At 34.0% G+C, this 18,592-nt stretch overlaps 1 protein-coding gene across 2 annotated transcripts in view; it reads left to right on the forward strand.

Moving 5' to 3' along the window:
* The window catches only part of LOC137658557 (F-box only protein 33), a 64,406-nt gene extending 48,848 nt beyond the window's left edge, over window positions 1-15,558 (forward strand). The window contains exon 9 of one of the 2 annotated variants that reach the window (XM_068393442.1): window positions 8,566-15,558. The gene's annotated coding sequence lies outside the window, so the exon portion shown is untranslated. Of the gene's footprint in view, window positions 1-5,580; window positions 6,592-8,565 lie in introns of those variants that run through there. The other variant, XM_068393443.1, reaches the window with a different exon arrangement.
* Window positions 15,559-18,592: the final 3,034 nt, after the last annotated feature.

Below are 18,592 nucleotides of genomic sequence, written 5' to 3' on the forward strand. Positions count from 1 at the left end.
ATCGTGTGACATTAAATTGATTTTATTCTTTCATTATCTCCTAATGGAGATTGAATCTGTTACCTATAGCATGTGTATTTTCCATTTACTGGCTGTAGGTGATTATTATGCTATGTGATGTGCTTTTTAAACAAAGCAGTCAGTTGCTCTCAGATTACAGAATAGTAAGGACATAATGCTATAAGTAGTATCCCTGTCAACAAGTCTATGCCAGTCTGCCTATTGCTGTAGTTTACCTTGGTATTGGAAGCCCAGATTTATTTTTATACACTGCTCCCTTTGTAAGGTATGCATGTACAGAGGTTAGCTGACTATTTATACCAATAATTAATGGGACCAACATTTCCCTAAGGAGGGAGTGCTCTGTATTCCCAGGAAAATATTTTATCTATGCTTTTCTTATCATTGAATTGAGGTACTAAATTGTACTGTATTGTAATATTCATTAACTGATCAGTTTGCTGATGATATTAATTCTTAAAATGTCAAGAACAACCTTAGATTTCCTTTAAAAGTTTGAATAAAAAAATGTGGGGAAATATTTAAACAAATATAAGGGTAGTACTTTCTACTCTTATCCACAGTCACTTGATGAGAAGGTTGTGCAAGTAAAATTGGAAGGTTTTGGCTCATAAATCATGAACCTGTAATAGTTTTCCTTCAATATAATATAAAGTCAGCTTGTGTATGCAGTAAAATTATCAAGTGTCCCAGTGCTTTCATGCGCTTTATTGAAATTATCCACTTATCTTGTAGCAAGCGAGGTATAGATGATGTACTGTATTCCCATAATTTGTAGATATCTTTTTTTTTCTCCAGTGTTATTGACTTTTACAGGTATGGATATGGAGATGTCAGGTTTATTCAATTTTTCTGATTTGTGTACTTTTATCTATTTCACCATGTTGTCCAGTTAACATTAGGAAGGGTATTTTCATATATAGATTTCACCAAAGGAGGCAAAAATGCAGGCTCATGAAATATGGGGTGATGGGTATCAAGATCTGCTTTGGGTGTGATAACATGAACCCTAGTGATAGTCTTCATAGCCTGACACTTCTTACATTGTCTTGGCACCTGGGACGAGCTTCTGCCTTCAGTGTCTTTCAAGATGTTGCGGGTTTTACTATAGTTTTTGTTCCTCTGTCAGCCACCAGACTGAAGGAAAGTGAAACATATTAAAGTATACAGCCTTCAGAATTCTCTTTTTTTAGGTGATGAGCTATTGATGATTGGAAGTCAGCTGTTACCCTATACAGTGGTCTTAGTAAAGTAAATTGTTTGTGATTTACCCATTGGTTTAGATTTTAGGTGACCTTTATTGAAGATTCATTGGTACACACTTAATTTCGATATCTGTCCTCTGATGTGGATTAAGTATTGAAAAAGGTTTTCTCGATAGATTTCCAATTTGATATTAGTTTGGATAAGGTTACTTGTTTTTGTTTCCACATGTTTCTTCTCATATGCATGTCTTCACTTGGATGATCATTTAGACATCATAATAGCATTCTTAAGTGATACTAGCTTCTTATCACGTTCAGAAATTAATAATTCGGAATTAGAAGTCTTCGGGAATGGTGAGACAGATGCTTCATGCTTATGAAATGATGATTCTGTGTGTCGACTGCTTTTTATTGCGTGTGAGAATTAGTGTTCCATTCCATTTTGTTTGCCTGTATTAAAGAGTTTTGATTTAGTTAGGTACTTAAAAAGGCAAATCAGTTATTTAACTGACTAATATTTTAAAACTTGAAAATTTGACACTTGTACTTTAGACACTTATTTTTCTTTAAGATTCTAAGGTATTTTTAATCACAAATGAGGAGTATCGTTTGATATGGAAGGTGAATTATCCAGGTATCCATTTACATTGTAGCCACTGTAATATTGATACTAAATATAACAGATTTTGATCATTTCCTATGATGTCTAAACCTTGAATGTTTTTGATAGCACTACAGTACCACCACTTTCCTCTGGGAAATTCCTCATTGCCTTTAAGCAATTCTCAATTTTAATCATTTGCAAATGCCACCCATTCACTGATTTGCATTCTCCTGCATCTTTGGTCCATAATTCCCGTTTGATTCTTTGTTGGTCTGTGCCAACTATAGGTTCTTTGTTAATGGTTCAGTAAAGTTCAAATAGCAGTTAATGAAAAGACTTTACTCTCCTCACTTTTATATCTGAATTTAGGGTTGTGGTGGCCTGGCGGTAGCATCCTCGGTGATTGCCAGAATGGGGTTAGAGTCCCGCTCAAACTCGTAAGTTTCTTTGGTCGCTGCAACCTCACCATCCTTGTGAGCTAAGGATAGGGGTTTTGGGGGAACCTATAGGTCTATCTGTTGAGTCATCAGCAACCATTGCCTGGCCCACCTTGGTCCTAGCTTGGGTGGAGAGGGGCTTGGGCACTGATCGTATGTAATATGGTCAGTCTCAGGGCATTGTCCTGCTTGATAGTTCAATGTCACAGTCCCTTGCCTTTGTCATTCATGTGTGGCCGTTAATTGGGAGTCTGGTAGCAATGAAATTTATTTCATGTCTAGAACATAAGCTAGAAAGAATCATGTTTTAAATATGTCCTTAAATTTTAACAGTAAATACAAACTTAAAAGAAGTCCATAGTCATTATTTTCTGTTGTAGATCTGTTTGTGCTTTATTAAGGTTGCTAGTGTATCTATGTCTGAACTCAAAGATATTTTACATGTGGTAAGGATTGAATCTCAAAATTCTCTTAATATTTTTGTGAATTGTGATGCATAAAACAGTTTCACAGATGTGCTGTTTATATGATGAACTCTTCCAACTAATAAATCATTTGAACAGTGTTCATTTCTGAATGAAAGATTTAGTCTTTCTTAATACATCTCATCATTTATATGAGTTTGGCAATTTACCAAACATAAGGAAATTTACCTATTTGCATCTTTTTATGAGAATCTTCAAGGCCAGTCATTTGAAATAAAGTATTAATGCTTGGGTTGAGTAAACATCGCAATGTCTGTAATTTGAAGAGCTCTTATATTTGAATAAAATGTATAGAGTAACTTTCTGGGTAATGTATGAATGATGCATTTCTGTTCAAATATAAGGCAAAGAGGTTTATAGATTTGTTCCAAGATTCATAAAGAAAAATTCTAGTCATTATAGGAAGTAAGTTTTGTCATTCATGAAAATTAATAGCTCAAATACATGAATCATTCATATCATAATTGACAAGTTATTATGATAGTATTGCTGTCCCGAACTTTTTATATATGTTTAAATTGAATTAATGATATATTATAGATCCTTTTAGTATGTACTTAATTCCGTTAAGGTAATTACTGTATTTGAAGTAGACATACGGTCATATACTACTGGAGTACAGCATTGTATGTTTTTGTACATACCAGAAAATTGTGCATCTTTGTTCAGTAAATTAGACTTTATAGAAGTTAGCTATGTGGTTCCAAGAACTAATATTTAAAGAAGTGATAAGATTCTTTTTGTTGTTGTGTCATAGCGAAAGCTGGAATAAGGGGATAGCTTAACATTACGATTAGCTGTGAAGGACGATTATATCTGCACGAAACGCTCAATTTGCAATAAATCCGTCATTGAGATATATTTATTAAACACACTTTCTTAAGGAGCAATTTTTGATCTTTTAATAGGTCTGCCATTCATGTTCTAGAGGAAGTTTACCTAGATACTGATAGGTTAATATATGTGACTGAACCATTTAATGTGAATCAGAGAGCTGTGATAGTGTGAAAATTCAGAACGAAAAGATTATGCTAAACTGTATATATCTTAAGCTCAGAATAGTGTTTTAAGATAAGGATAAAAGAAGAAATATTGATAGAAAATATTTACCTATAACGGTAAAGTAAACATTAGAATTTTGAAGACTAGATTCACGATATGTATTAGGTCCTTGCAGTGGGTTTTATTGAGAGGGCTCTTTGTGAAGAAGGGTTTTGTTGGAACTTCTTGGAAGAAAAGTCAGTCCTTAGTAATTATGAGGTTGATGCTAGCTGCTGTTGAATAATCTGTACAGGGAAAGAGGTGAAGCCTTTGGTACATTTAGGTTTAGGGTTTAGACTATTGTATTTAAAAGTCTTTTTATGATTTAGCTGAAGGTAATAGTTATTGCAAATATCTTATTGAAGATTTATTATGAATGGTTAAAGAATAAAATTGTAAAGATCAAAATTATGCATTCTAGAGGCATTTATTGTTTCATGAGTAAAGAAGAATTTGGCAAACATTTTTTCTTATTTGTTATTATAGGGTTGGCTTTAGCCCAAACCCTTTATAGCATATATAAATGTATTGGTAAGATAGCTCATTGAGTGAAAAATTTGAATTAAGGGTATATACAACAATTTATTCAAGTATAAAAATATCTGTGGGACCAGTTTTTTTTTTTTTTTTTTTTTTTTTTTTTTTTTTTTTTTTTTTTTTTAATTTTGGAAACGGTAATACTGTAATCCTGTTTTTTATGGGATTGTTTTACTGAATTGCATGTTGTTTTTTTTTCTCTAGATTCTCTTTTGTGATGAATTCACAGTATTATTCTTTTAGATTGGTGTATGTTTGTTGGCTTTCAGCTGTTCATTGTCATAATAAACATTAACATTCTCAAGCTAAGGGGGGAAACTATTTAGACAATGTCTTACTGTAGCGTAGAGCGATCTTACATGAACAATAGTTTTTTTCCAAAGCATATTCCTACAGCTCGATACTTTCAATTATATCAGATAAAAATTCTTTAATTTTGCTTCCCTGTTGCCATCTGCAACGTTTTTAGAGAAATTTTGGTCATAGCATGGTTAAGGTTTCTGGTCAAAATTAAGAATTAGTGGATGAGAAGCAAAGGTAACCAGTGATGATAAGGAGTGTCGTGATTGATTTTTCTATTGTATTAAAGATGTAATTGCATGTGCCTGAGGAAAAGTGTAAGAACTGTGAGGGGTTTTAAATAACTTTGATGGTATTGAATAGCATTCTGTATAGTTATGTAAGGAAATTGAGTTGAAAGTGTACCGAAGCAAATATATTATAGTATATTGATTGAAGATCATATTGGTCATAAAATGGTATCTTAACAGAATTGGCAAGTTCATATGCAGTGGAATTTATAGAAAGAAAGTTCCATTGTAAATCATCATCAGTTATATAGTGCAATAAGATTAAGTTTGGTCAGGAATTATCTTTCAGACTGGTGAACTGTGATGTAGGTATAAGATCATAGCAAGAAAGGCTTTTATTCCAAATGCAAATTCTTCCAATGGGAAACAACTTTGTTTATATACTTTCTAGATTCTGATATTGCAAACTATGCATTTTTATATGGTTGATAAAGAAGTGCCTCTATCTGACTGCTTCCCATAAAACTCAGATAAGTGATTTAAAGAATGACATCCTAACATTTATTCATGAAATTCTTTCTTTTATTAGAGTACTGAAACTTTTTTGTTCTGAATTCTGTAATGTAGCTTGCTGTGTCAGAAGTATGTAGCTGTTTGAAAGAAAGGCTTGGCTGTTTATAATTACTAAAATTTACTGTAGCTGATTACTATTCTTTACAGGTAGTAGTTTTTAGTTTTGAAGTTAAAGTTCCAAGAACTATCTCAAAATAGAATAAAGTGACAAATAAGTTGCAGAAGAGATGGTAAAGGCTAAGAGGAAAGAGGAGCAACATCAACAAATGTCTATGGTACAGTATAGTACTGTATTTAAAAAGTGGATCATGAAATGGTCAATCAATTTGAAATTAAACACAATACAGTACAGTACTGCAAACAATAAATGCACTTGAAATACAAGTAGTTTCCTGCCCAGTATAAATTTTCAATTATGAAGTCAACTAATGTGTAAGCAAACTGTATGTACAAAGGGGTACAATATCTACTGCATTAGTCATGGATTGCATATGATAATTTTACAGAACTCGTGCAGTAAAGCAGATTCCGGTATAGGAATGATCTGAAATTTTCATTCAAAAGAGTGGCCGATTCCATTAATGAGCGCTTTGTCATACTGGCATAGCAGTACATGATATTTCACTGAAAACTTATTGTCGTAAGTATACCCCAGCAAAGGTTCTTATCCAGACTATCTATAGAAAATTATTTCATGTAATAGTACTCAAAGCTGTTGTTTTGGTATAACTGTAAGATAATACTTTTAATACTTGATCTACTGATTAGTCTGAACACTACCCGTGTGTTGAAGTTATTGCCTTGAATATCTAGTCATTTCGTGATGGGCATATTAGTTCTATTGCCTAGTCGAGTTGAGGAGCAATAGGTTTGAAGTGATGAACATAAACCTCAGTACAGTACATGTAGGACGATGCCAGTATTTGAACTTTACATTATTTTAGAGTACACAGTACTATAATATAGAATACTGTACTTCTGCTTTGACATGTTTTCAATGGGACTTCTTTTATTATTAGTAGTAGTACCAAAGCTACAACCCTAGTTGGAAAAGCAAGATGCTATAAGCCCAAGGGCTCCAACAGGAAAAAATAGCCCAGTGAGGAAAAGAAATAAGGAAATAAACAATCTGAGAAATAATGAACAATTAAAGTAAAATATTTTAAAAACAGTAACATCAAAACAGATATTTCATATAGAAAGTATAACAATTTTTGTTTTTATTTTGTGGGTTTAGTATCCCTTTAATTATTTTTATATAAATTTTAAGTTCTCATATAGTAAAAGGAAATATAGAAATATAATTGCTAAATAGAAGATTTAAAAGTAAGATAAATTAGTTTAAAAGAATAATAAACATAGGTGTAAGATGCATTATCTTGATATCTAGTTAAGATTAGCGTTTGACCTTCGGTAGGTGTTTCTTTAGACTTTTCATTATGAATTATTCAGTGGTGAAAGCTTCCACACACACTGTTGATGATAAATGCCAAATTGGACACTGAAACCATTGATCATTAAAGAAAACTATTTTTTGAAGAAGTTGTTTAATTTTTGTTTATAAAATCTATAGGTAGTTATAAAGGGCATACTGCAAGTGGTCTTACCTTGCAAAGACATTATGCTGTTCCTTTATTTGCTGGGAATGATAAAATTTTGCAATCGTTGAATATAATTAGGTAATGAAAGTGGAGTAGAATATTGCATATCAATCTGAAAATGTACATAAATTTCATGGTATCATCATAGAAGGTTATTTTTTCTTAAATTAATTGAGATCCTGCATAGCAATGGCCTAGCCTTTCTTTTGAACTAATTCAGTATTTTTGAATTTAGTCATTGTAAATCCAGTTTATGGGAGCAGTATGGTGTATTGCACTATTGCGAAAGATTGTTGGAGAAGTAATACTCAAAGTTTAAATATTAGAAACTGTTTGGTTAAGAAATTAAGCGACAATGTTCTAGGTGTATCGGGAGGAATATACAGATCAGAAATGTAAGTGAAATATGTATTTGTAGCTAGGTTTTGGAATGAAAAAAAAACAACTGACTTAATGCAAGTTTTATAATGTTCAGGCTGGAAGCTCAGCAAAGGGAATCCATGTATTATCAGGTGTCTGGAAGTTGATATTGTAGGAAAGGGACATCTACGATACAACAGCAGATATACCAAATTTGAATTTGTCATTGAGGGAGCCAAATAGAAAAATGTAGCAGTCATATCAGCATTAGAATATATATTTAGGTGGATTCACCAATGTTATGTACTAATCTTAATAATTTGCCCTCCTAAGCCACTTATATACTGTACATAGTCTACCATTTCAAATGTACCACCTTAGTAGGGTATAATTTTACAAGGTCCTTGAATGCTGCCAGTCAAACTATCATGCTAGTCCTATAGCATACGAAGCTAGAGAAGAAAAATATAGGAAAATTATAAAAATCATGTCATTGTTGTATGTTCTAATAATGAGGCATATACGGAATAGTGGTCCAGTGCTCGAAGAATACTACTATTAGAGGTAGATTTTTCTGCAAAGAAATTAGTGCACTGAGAGGACTTAATTCTATGTCACTTGTTACAAATTAGTGATGTCTCCATCATTATATGAAAATTTAACCTAAGGTATATAGCAATACAGTACTTTTGTGTGTTGATGTTTTACAGTGCAGTGTCTTGGGTTTTTGTAATCCCATATTCTAACTTGAATGAAGGGACTGTTCCTCTAAGTGAAGAGACTACTTGTAATGGTGTGAAAGGGGGAAGGAGTTGTTATCTTAGAACTTCATTATTCTAGCATGAATTGTAGTTTGCGATTGAAATTCCCTCCTCTGATTCTATACTGTATAGTCTAAGTACCTATACCCTGTTGATGATCGATTTTCAGATGTATAGGAGTAAAAAAAAAAAAAAAAAAGAGGAAATATTGTTCTGCATTATAACTAGAACTTGGTTTAGGTGAAACCTCTCTGTAAGAGCGTATTTTAGATTTTATTTAGTCTGTGAACTTGTATAATTTGATATAGCTGATTGCATTTTTCATGGTTAGTTCTGCACACCAACATGAGTCTTATTTTATTTTGTATTTGAAAATATTGTTTGAATTGACAGTAGTTTCAACTTTGCAGCTTTAGGCGAGATGTTTTGAGCCCCAGATCAGCATACGAGTAGTAGACACCGCACAGACATTGCAACAAGTGTTTCCATCCTTTTTTTCTTTAATTTTTGATAAATACGAGAGCATTGTGTAAGATTACTTAAACAGTGTTTGAATGCTTCACATCTAAAAAAAAAAAAGTGCGATTTTCTGTTTTTATTCTGTAATGAGTGCCTATCTTTCAAGTTTTATTGTAATAGTGGACATAAAAATACTATTGTCAGCCAAATACTGAATATTGGATAGTTTCTGTGATAGCTAAAGCACAATGATAAGAGATGTCGTCGTTAGTCCATTTTTTCTAGGATTAATAAGTAGGTATCCAGTATTAGGATTTTTTTATCATTATTTTATCAAACAGCTTTGATGAAGCTGTTATTAATCAGATCGCTGTATCTATATGTTTGGAATATTTTTAGTAAGTTTCATATCATGCGTGCATGTCTTTACCTTCACCGACATTCATTAGTGTGACACACTCCATCTCAGGGTACCCGAAGAGGGACAGTTGACTGAACCAACTTCAAATTTTACAACTGTGCTCAAATAAGGAAGCCTGGCACTTCTCTTCACTAATGTAATTTTTAACATTCCATTCGTCTTCAGACGGAAAGCTGTAAATACGGGCGCCGAGTCATTGCCACTCACTACAGCTGTCAGTCATTTGAAGAAAATAACGAGAGCGTGTGTTGATGAAACACCATGTATCAGCTTGTTCTGAGTAACCTCATTTTGAAAATCGTGTTACATTATTTCACAAATGAAAGTACAGTACGGAAAGTGAACTAGGATTTCTCGGAAAGTTCACGTCTTTTGCGTTTTTATAAATACCGGATTGGTTTCAAATTGTACATTCAGTTCAAGTCTGTAAGCATTCATCGAAATACATTAGTGGATAGTCAAGACCAATTTGTATTTTAAGTCCAAACTATATACCTAAGGCAATATTAGTAAGGCCAATCTAGCCATAGTCTGTGATTTAATTATCAAGGGCCTTTTTCATCCAGCCAGGTTTATCTATAAAAATTAAGATTATTTATCTTAGATTCTTTTGTGAATAATATCAAGTCACTCATTGACTTCGTAGGTTCATTTAATCACCCACCATCATGAACGATCAGTCAGCAGTGAATGAGCCCACTCTTATAAACATAGGGCAATCATTCCTGATTGTGCATGAGTACCTTCTAACATCATTTAAGTGGCCAGTATGTATGTGAAGATCCCGTATTAGTGCACGAGTTTCATGACGACACAAGACTCCTTGCCAGTAGGGGCAGCATGGTTATGATCTACATTTGTTTAAAGATCATCCTACAAAGTGGCATCCACATTAATAAAACCCTGAAGTGAAAGTACGTCTTCTCTAGTTTCAGGGACTTTCAATAGGACAGTGTGACATGAAATTTTAGCTTTAATTTTGAAAGGTTGACCAGAATTCTTGAGGAATGGCATGGCTAATTCTTTTGTGGTTTTAGAAAAAGGTCATTTGTTTTAGTCTATATCAACTGTTTTTAAAAGTGAAGGGATGACTTTGATACGAAAGAAAACTATGTTAAATCCACCTTAAAATATTCCCAAGAGTTCTGGTTTAATGACAAAACTAAATGATATTATAATTCTTCTAGCACTTTTAGTTTTGGAGCGCTGAGTGAGAATAGGGCTGCCTAAGCTGACCCACTGAATATTCTGAGGGAACATATGATTTGAAAAGTGATCTACATTGGTTTAAAGATCGACTTAGCATGGTGTAGAGAGTAGAATTGCTTGTTAGGTTGCGGATGACCTTCATTTGTCATATATACACAAATATATATCGATGTAATCTTTTTGTGGTTTCCAGTCTATTCTTCTGTGTGTGGCTATGATATTTAGGACAATATATGATATTCAGTCGTATGTGTTAATTGTAATTTGCCTCTCTTGGCAATATTGTCTGTATGTTAAATATAGTACTTATATATATTTTTCCTCTATATACTTTTAAAATACACTGATGCAGTAAAGAGTTATTAATTTGATTTGGTGAGGCCAATATCTGCAAAAGATTAATGTGAATTAATAACCCTTTGCTTTAATTTTTTTTTAGCTTAGTCTAGAAATTATAAAGCATTGTAGGTTCATGGTATTTTACAGTAACTTTAGAATATATTGATGTATGAAGCAATATAGAACCTTAGATGGTTTTTCATTAGCTTGTCTGTAATATTAGTTTCTTCATTTTTTTTTACTAAATTCTTAACTTTAAGTTTCAGCTAATAATGCTATCTGTATTTTGAGAACAAAATATATCAGATATGACATGCTTGTATGTGATTTTAATACTGGGTACGGTAGTGTGACATAGTCTTGACTGTTGCAGGACAGTACAGCCATAGTGGAGAGGAGTTCATAACATTCATAAATTTATCATATATTTGATTAATAAATGCCATGTGAAAGTGAAACTAAGGAAATGTAATTAAAATACATATTCTGCTTAGTTGTAGATCTCGTCTAATTTTTATAGAACCTAAATGATATGTTGATTCAGATACACGGTATCACAGTTCCACATTTAAGAGTGAGAGGTATTCACTGAGGAAGGTCAGCTGTCCCTTGTTGAAGAATGGGAGTGTGGTTGATGGCGATTTTCCTTAGTTTACGTCACAAGTAATTGCATAGATTAGTTATTTAGGAGGCTTAAATCTCTTAATCTATTGCCTGGTAAAATTAAGAAATACTTTCATGATTTAGTATCACATTTTTCACCTTTTGAGGCTGTTTTGGTGAATAGAACTGAATATTATTGGAGTTGAATAGGGAAAAAAAAAATATCTTGTTGCGATTGTTAGGTAAAGTCAGAATTAGTTTATGTAGGTAGGGTTTTATTTTCCTATTTACTTGTTTTACCTGACTTTAGGGAAGCCGCAGCAATGCTTGAGCTCTTTTTGTGGGTGTGATACGTTGTGTAATCTTAAAATTTGCATTGTTGGTTTGCATGTCTCACCCTGTGCCAGCAGGCGAAATAGTTCATAGGTGATTTGAATGAGTGGAATTGCTCATTATTATTAGCATATGAGTAAAAAGGTTGAGGGTAGTACTGCAGCACAAAGTTAAATTTCCCTATTTTTTAAGGTAAAGTATCCCAGAGCTTGTTAGTATTAAGGGTATGTGTTTTATTTCTCAAAAAGAATGTGGCAGAGGATTATCAGTTCATGTGTATGTACTGTAGTTTATTATGAAATTTCATTGGACTGAGATCAGTATTAAGGTAAATATTGTGTGGTGAATTGGGAGTTTTTATGTTTTTATGTTTTTATGTCATTGTTTGTGGATAAATTCTAAGAAAGATTGTGCTTTCAGACTTTTAAAAGTAGGGAACATTTTCAAGTATTAATAGACATTCGAGAAAACTGTTGCAGCTTCGTGTATTTTATCAAAGGAGGACCCGCTGAACATTGATAACCTGTGTAGAATTACTTTACGAAGCTTGATTATAATAAGAGCACCAAGAGAAGGGCAATCAAATAAATCGTTATCTGTCTTATATCTCTTATTAACTTGAAGCTTAATAGTTCATTTTAAGTAAGATTATTTACTTTGTACTAAGTTCCTCTTTTAAGAATGGCAACCAAACCATAATGCTTACATTGCATCGTTGCTTTTTCTTCATCACTGCTAATAATCGGTTTTGATAATATTGAAGGTGATGATATGCTTATTGACAATATAAAATTAATGTATTTTGAACTTTAAAGCTAAGCTGCTTTTTAGGTAATTACAGTATGTGATTTTGAAGACCAAAGAAATAAGTCGCAACACGTTTCCTTCATTATTTCTGTTTTTTTAGCATCATATTTATCACATTATTTAACTTTGATATAACTGGAAAAGCAATGAGTAGGTGACATATCATGTCCTCAACTTTGTATCAGAACCGTATCTGATAGACCAAAGATATTTTTTTAATTTCTGCTTTTGGTGGCAAAAAGTCAGTCACAAGGTTGATAGCAAGAACTACTATTATTTCTCTCTAAATGTTCACATGCCAACAGTAGCACCAATATGCAGCTGATGCCATGTGTCTACAGATGAAACTATATGTGATAATCGAGTACCTTATCTAACAAGTGCATGCCATGTATATATATATACAGTATATATATATGTGCTATAAGTTTATAAATCTGTTGTTGTTATGTGGAAGGCTGCACAAGTACTCTGCTGTATTTTCATATTGCGAATTATACTTCATCGTATTGGGAAGATTATGAAGATCGCCTTCTTTTATTTTAGTGTTGGAAATGTTCTGTTTAGTATTTTATTGCTGATTTCCTTTTGTACATTCTTTTTCCTAGCTTTATATTCTACATTATCCTTTGATCATTTATCATTTTGTTTATTGAGTCTTTTAGTTTACCGAGTTTTAGCTGCCCTTGAAAAAATCACAGTTAGTGTTCTCTTGATTTATTAAATTTTTTATCAGTAAAAATTTAATGTGTTTTCAGAGGCTGTATTTTTGTGTAATTATCCTGATTGTTAATTTCTGGAATATGATGATCTAGAACACAAGTCACCAATTGTAGTTCAATCCCAGCAGAGGGGTGCATTCGTAGAATAAGACCCCAGTTATTCTCAGATGAGGCTGTCATTTTATGATAAGTAGAATACACTTGTGGCCTCAACTTCTCAAATAAAGGGATTACAGTTAATTTTAGTTATTAGGATGCTAATAGATAAATGGTAAGTCATTGTGCACTGTTATTCCAAACTTAAGGAAAGTTAAGATTCCCTCTGGTTTTTTAATTGACACACATGGAAAAGTCTCAAAACTTTTTCTCAGGCAGCTTAATATAGTGATAAGTTTAATGTCAGGATGACCAAGAACCAAAAACTGCAGTGCTTATTTTATACAACGGTAACTACGATTCCATCCAGAAAACAGGTTTCATCGGGCTTGTTTCTGTTAATCATAGCTCTTTACCCTAAAACTTTGGGATTCAAATATAATTGCTATTTGGGTAATGGTTAGATTATTTTTAAAGGAATTTTGCCAAGGTAGAAGTGCTTCTTTATGGTAGTTTCTTATATCCTGTAATTTTGGCTTTCCCTTTAATTATTAGATGCAGACTAATAGATCCAACTGTTTATAGTGATGGTGTAGTTTAATAAATTTGCCTGCGTTTTAGAGACTTTTACGATATCTAACAAATACGTACAGATTTTGATGCATAAAAGATTAATTTTTTCTCCATTTTAGAAAACATCAATAATTGAAATAGTGTCATAAACTAATACTGTATAGAATTTTTTATGCACTCTGCCAAGTGATTCCTAATATCCAATCTCCAATAGCGACATAAGGAACTACTATACTGTTGCTATGTTGATTTTGCTGAACAGTAGTTTTGAGTTTCATTTTGTTTATACATCACCAAAAAAAAAAAACCAAGGGGTAGCGGAAGCTAGATGTCCGTGTCAAGGACAGTAAAGAGAAAAGGCATGGCCTGTTGTCGTAGGCATGTTAGGGGTGTGATAATCGTTCCTCAAGTTATACAGTACTGTACAGTATATCTAGAAGTAAGGACTGCAGATTATATGTCTTGTTTCTGACAAACAATAGCAGTTGCAGTTTAATTTGGTCATCTTAATTCAGTATGGATACCATTTATTATTTTAAACTTTGAGTATCTCGTTATTGTTTCCACTCAGAAGTACCCCTGCAAGCAGAAACCTTCTTGCCAAACAATGAGCTCTCTCTCTCTCTCTCTCTCTCTCTCTCTCTCTCTCTCTCTCTCTCTCTCTCTCTCTCTCTCTCTCTCTCTCTCTCTCTCTCTCTCTCTCTCTCTCTCTCTCTCTCTCTCTCTTATATCTGAATGATAATGTACAGTATTTATTTGCAAGAATATTATTCCACAGTTTAAGAATTATTTTGGGCTTAAGGAATTCAGCTCAAACTATTAGAAGCAAAGTAAATTTTATGTTTACTGAATTTGTATGATTTATTCCTGTGTATAATATTCCCACTTGTAATGAAATGACCAATACCATATTATATGCTATAAAAAAAAAAGAACACGAGTACAAAGGGAAAGTCAACTGCTTCCCATATTTATATGGTGTCCCCTCCAAAGGGATATTCATTATGGCTATGAATTTCAGGATAGGTTAAGATGACGATAACCAAAATGTATGATAAAAAAATTTCTATGCTTGGGTGAATCACTCACATTATATTTTAGAAACCACATGCGATCAGAATTCTTGTGGCCTGTGTCTTTTTAATGATAGTGATCTGGTTGTTTTCTATGACAGCGTATCATTATAAGAACATATGCAAGCATAAATACACAAACTCCACTATGGCTGACTGTCACCTGAGGCAACACTGGATGCCAAAGTTGTGTAATGGTATCAGTTGTTACTAGATCTGTAAGATTTATAACACTATTATCCAAGCATTTGCCCAGTTACTTTTCAACCCAAAGGTGCTAACTTCATTCCATCTGTAGTATTAAGGTGAATGTGGCAATTAAAACACTGATGATGTGTCCTATAGTTCAATCTGTGTTTCCAGAGTCATTATAGATATTTAAAAGACCTTTGATTTATGTCCATTCTCCAATCTCTGGAAATGCGTAATTGTGCCAGCATTCAAATTGACTGCTATCCAACTTGAATTGATACTGCATGCATGCTTAAAAAAAATTGCAGATCTCTTAATAATTTTGTTTTAGGTTCTCAATGTAAGAACGGTTATAAAAGTGTCATTGTATGATCTTATTAAAATATAGTCAATATTAAACTGTAGGTAGAATGTAAAATTACTTTTTATGCAACTGAAAATGTTCCAATCATTATAATCATAATTTTCCCTCTTTCTTTACACAAGAATTTTTTAGATACTGTATTTTTGTTTATTTGCTTTGTTTTAAGACATCTTCCTGTGTATGATTTTCTGAAAATATAAATTGATGTAAACTCTTGGGTTTTTCTATCCTTTGGTAGGCCTTTACCATGGAAGTATTTCATTATTATAAGTTTCTTGGTATCTGAAATATAAAATGTAGCTGGAATAAAAGGCTACTGATATAAAAAGTCCCAATACTGCTTTTATTTTGTTTTCATGACAAATCTACGTTAATGAAGTGGACTTCCCAAAAAAAGCCAGGAAATAAGTAATACTTAACCAAATTCCTGAATTGTTCATACCCCTATTGCTAGATCTGAAGGTATCTCCCTCTAGATTCATTCTTTTGAAAACTAAAATAAGTTTTCATATAAAAATGTATTATTATTATTATTGTTATTATTATTATTAGACAATTGGACCTGTTTCCTAATTACAAGTTACAAAAAAAAGATTGTATGTCTTACCCTTGAGAGGAAAGGCAAATGTAAGTGTTCATTGTTATATAACACCAAACAGAAGAGTTTCGTGAAAGAAAAGTTAAGAAGTAATTTTTATACAAGTCTTCAGCATTTGCAAAACATATAACTGCATTAGTCTCAACATATTCTTCCAGAAAGAAGTGAAGAGAGTAAGGAAGGCTGGCGCAAGCATTGAAGAGACAGTGAAAGATGGAAATGGAAGGTTGTTAAAAGGAGAGGAGGCAAGGAAAAGGTGGGCGGAATATTTTGAAAGTTTGCTGAATGTTGAGGATAATAGGGAGGCAGATATAATTGCTGTTCCAGGTGTTGAGGTGCCAGTGATGGGAGGTGAGAATGAGAGAGAGATAACAATAGAGGAAGTGAGGAGAGCACTAGATGAAACGAGAGTAGGAAAAGCATCTGGTATGGACGGTGTGAAAGCCGAGATGTTGAAGGAAGGGGGTGTGACTGTACTTGAATGGTTGGTGAGATTGTTTAATATGTGTTTTGTGTTGTCAATGATACCAGTAGATTGGGTTTGTGCATGTATTGTACCACTATATAAGGGTAAGGGAGATGTGCATGAGCGTTGTAATTCAAGAGGTATTAGTTTGTTGAGTGTAGTTGGAAAAGTGTATGGTAGAGTACTGATTAATAGGATTAAGGATAAAACAGAGAATGCAATCTTGGAGGTACAGGGTGGTTTTAGAAGAGGTAGGGGTTGTATGAATCAGATTTTTACAGTTAGGCAGATATGCGAGAAATATTTAGCAAAAGGTAAGGAGGTGTATGTTGGGTTTATGGATCTGGAGAAAGCATATGATAGAGTTGATAGGGAAGCAATGTGGGATGTGATGAGGTTATATGGAGTTGGTGGAAGGTTGTTGCAAGCAGTGAAAAGTTTATACAAAGGTAGTAAAACATGTGTTAGAATAGGAAATGAAGTGAGTGATTGGTTTCCGGTGAGAGTGGGGCTGAGACAGGGATGTGTGATGTCGCCGTGGTTGTTTAACTTGTATGTTGATGGAGTGGTGAGAGAGGTGAATGCTCGAGTGCTTGGACGAGGATTAAAACTGGTAGGCGAGAATGACCATGAATGGGAGGTAAATCAGTTGTTGTTTGCGGATGATACTGTACTGGTAGCAGACACAGAAGAGAAGCTTGACCGACTAGTGACAGAATTTGGAAGGGTGTGTGAGAGAAGGAAGTTGAGAGTTAATGTGGGTAAGAGTAAGGTTATGAGATGTACGAGAAGGGAAGGTGGTGCAAGGTTGAATGTCATGTTGAATGGAGAGTTACTTGAGGAGGTGGATCAGTTTAAGTACTTGGGGTCTATTGTTGCAGCAAATGGTGGAGTGGAAGCAGATGTACGTCAGAGAGTGAATGAAGGTTGCAAAGTGTTGGGGGCAGTTAAGGGAGTAGTAAAAAATAGAGGGTTGGGCATGAATGTAAAGAGAGTTCTATATGAGAAAGTGATTGTACCAACTGTGATGTATGGATCGGAGTCGTGGGGAATGAAAGTGATGGAGAGACAGAAATTGAATGTGTTTGAGATGAAGTGTCTGAGGAGTATGGCTGGTGTATCTCGAGTAGATAGGGTTAGGAACGAAGTGGTGAGGGAGAGAACGGGTGTAAGAAATGAGTTAGCGGCTAGAGTGGATATGAATGTGTTGAGGTGGTTTGGCCATGTTGAGAGAATGGAAAATGGTTGTCTGCTAAAGAAGGTGATGAATGCAAGAGTTGATGGGAGAAGTACAAGAGGAAGGCCAAGGTTTGGGTGGATGGATGGTGTGAAGAAAGCTCTGGGTGATAGGAGGATAGATGTGAGAGAGGCAAGAGAGCGTGCTAGAAATAGGAATGAATGGCGAGCGATTGTGACGCAGTTCCAGTAGGCCCTGCTGCTTCCTCCGGTGCCTTAGATGACCGCGGAGGTAGCAGCAGTAGGGGAGTCAGCATTATGAAGCTTCATCTGTGGTGGAAATGTGGGAGGTTGGGCTGTGGCACCCTAGCAGTACCAGCTGAACTCGGTTGGGTCCCTGATTAGGCTGAAGGAACATAGAGAGTAGAGGTCCCCTTTTTGTTTTGTTTCATTGTTGGTGTCGGCTACCCCCCAAAATTGGGGGAAGTGCCTTGGTATATAGATAGATAGATATTCTTCCAGTTAGTAACTTTGTATGCTGTGCTGTTAGAAAGTTAACCCTTTTACCCCCAAAGGATGTACTGGTACGTTTCACAAAACCCATCCCTTTACCCCCCATGGACGTACCGGTACGTCCTTGCAAAAAAATGCTATAAAAAATTTTTTTCATATTTTTGATAATTTTTTGAAAAAATTCAGGCATTTTCCAAGAGAATGAGACCAACCTGACCTCTCTATGACAAAAATTAAGGCTGTTAGAGCAATTTGAAAAAAAATATACTGCAAAATATGCCGGGAAAAAACTAAACCCTTGGGGGTTAAGGGTTGGAAATTTCCAAAGAGCCTGGGGGTAAAAGGGTTAATAGATTTTTTTAATAATAACCCATGAGTATCACTTGATGGAATGTGCTTACTTTCCTAAGAATGTAATATTTCTTTTTGATTATCAGGACACTTAATGAGATTGCAGCGGAGTATTACAGGAGGTTTGTATAGAAACAGCAAA

This window comes from Palaemon carinicauda, chromosome 19, assembly GCF_036898095.1.
Source record: "Palaemon carinicauda isolate YSFRI2023 chromosome 19, ASM3689809v2, whole genome shotgun sequence".
Taxonomy (NCBI): domain Eukaryota; kingdom Metazoa; phylum Arthropoda; class Malacostraca; order Decapoda; family Palaemonidae; genus Palaemon; species Palaemon carinicauda.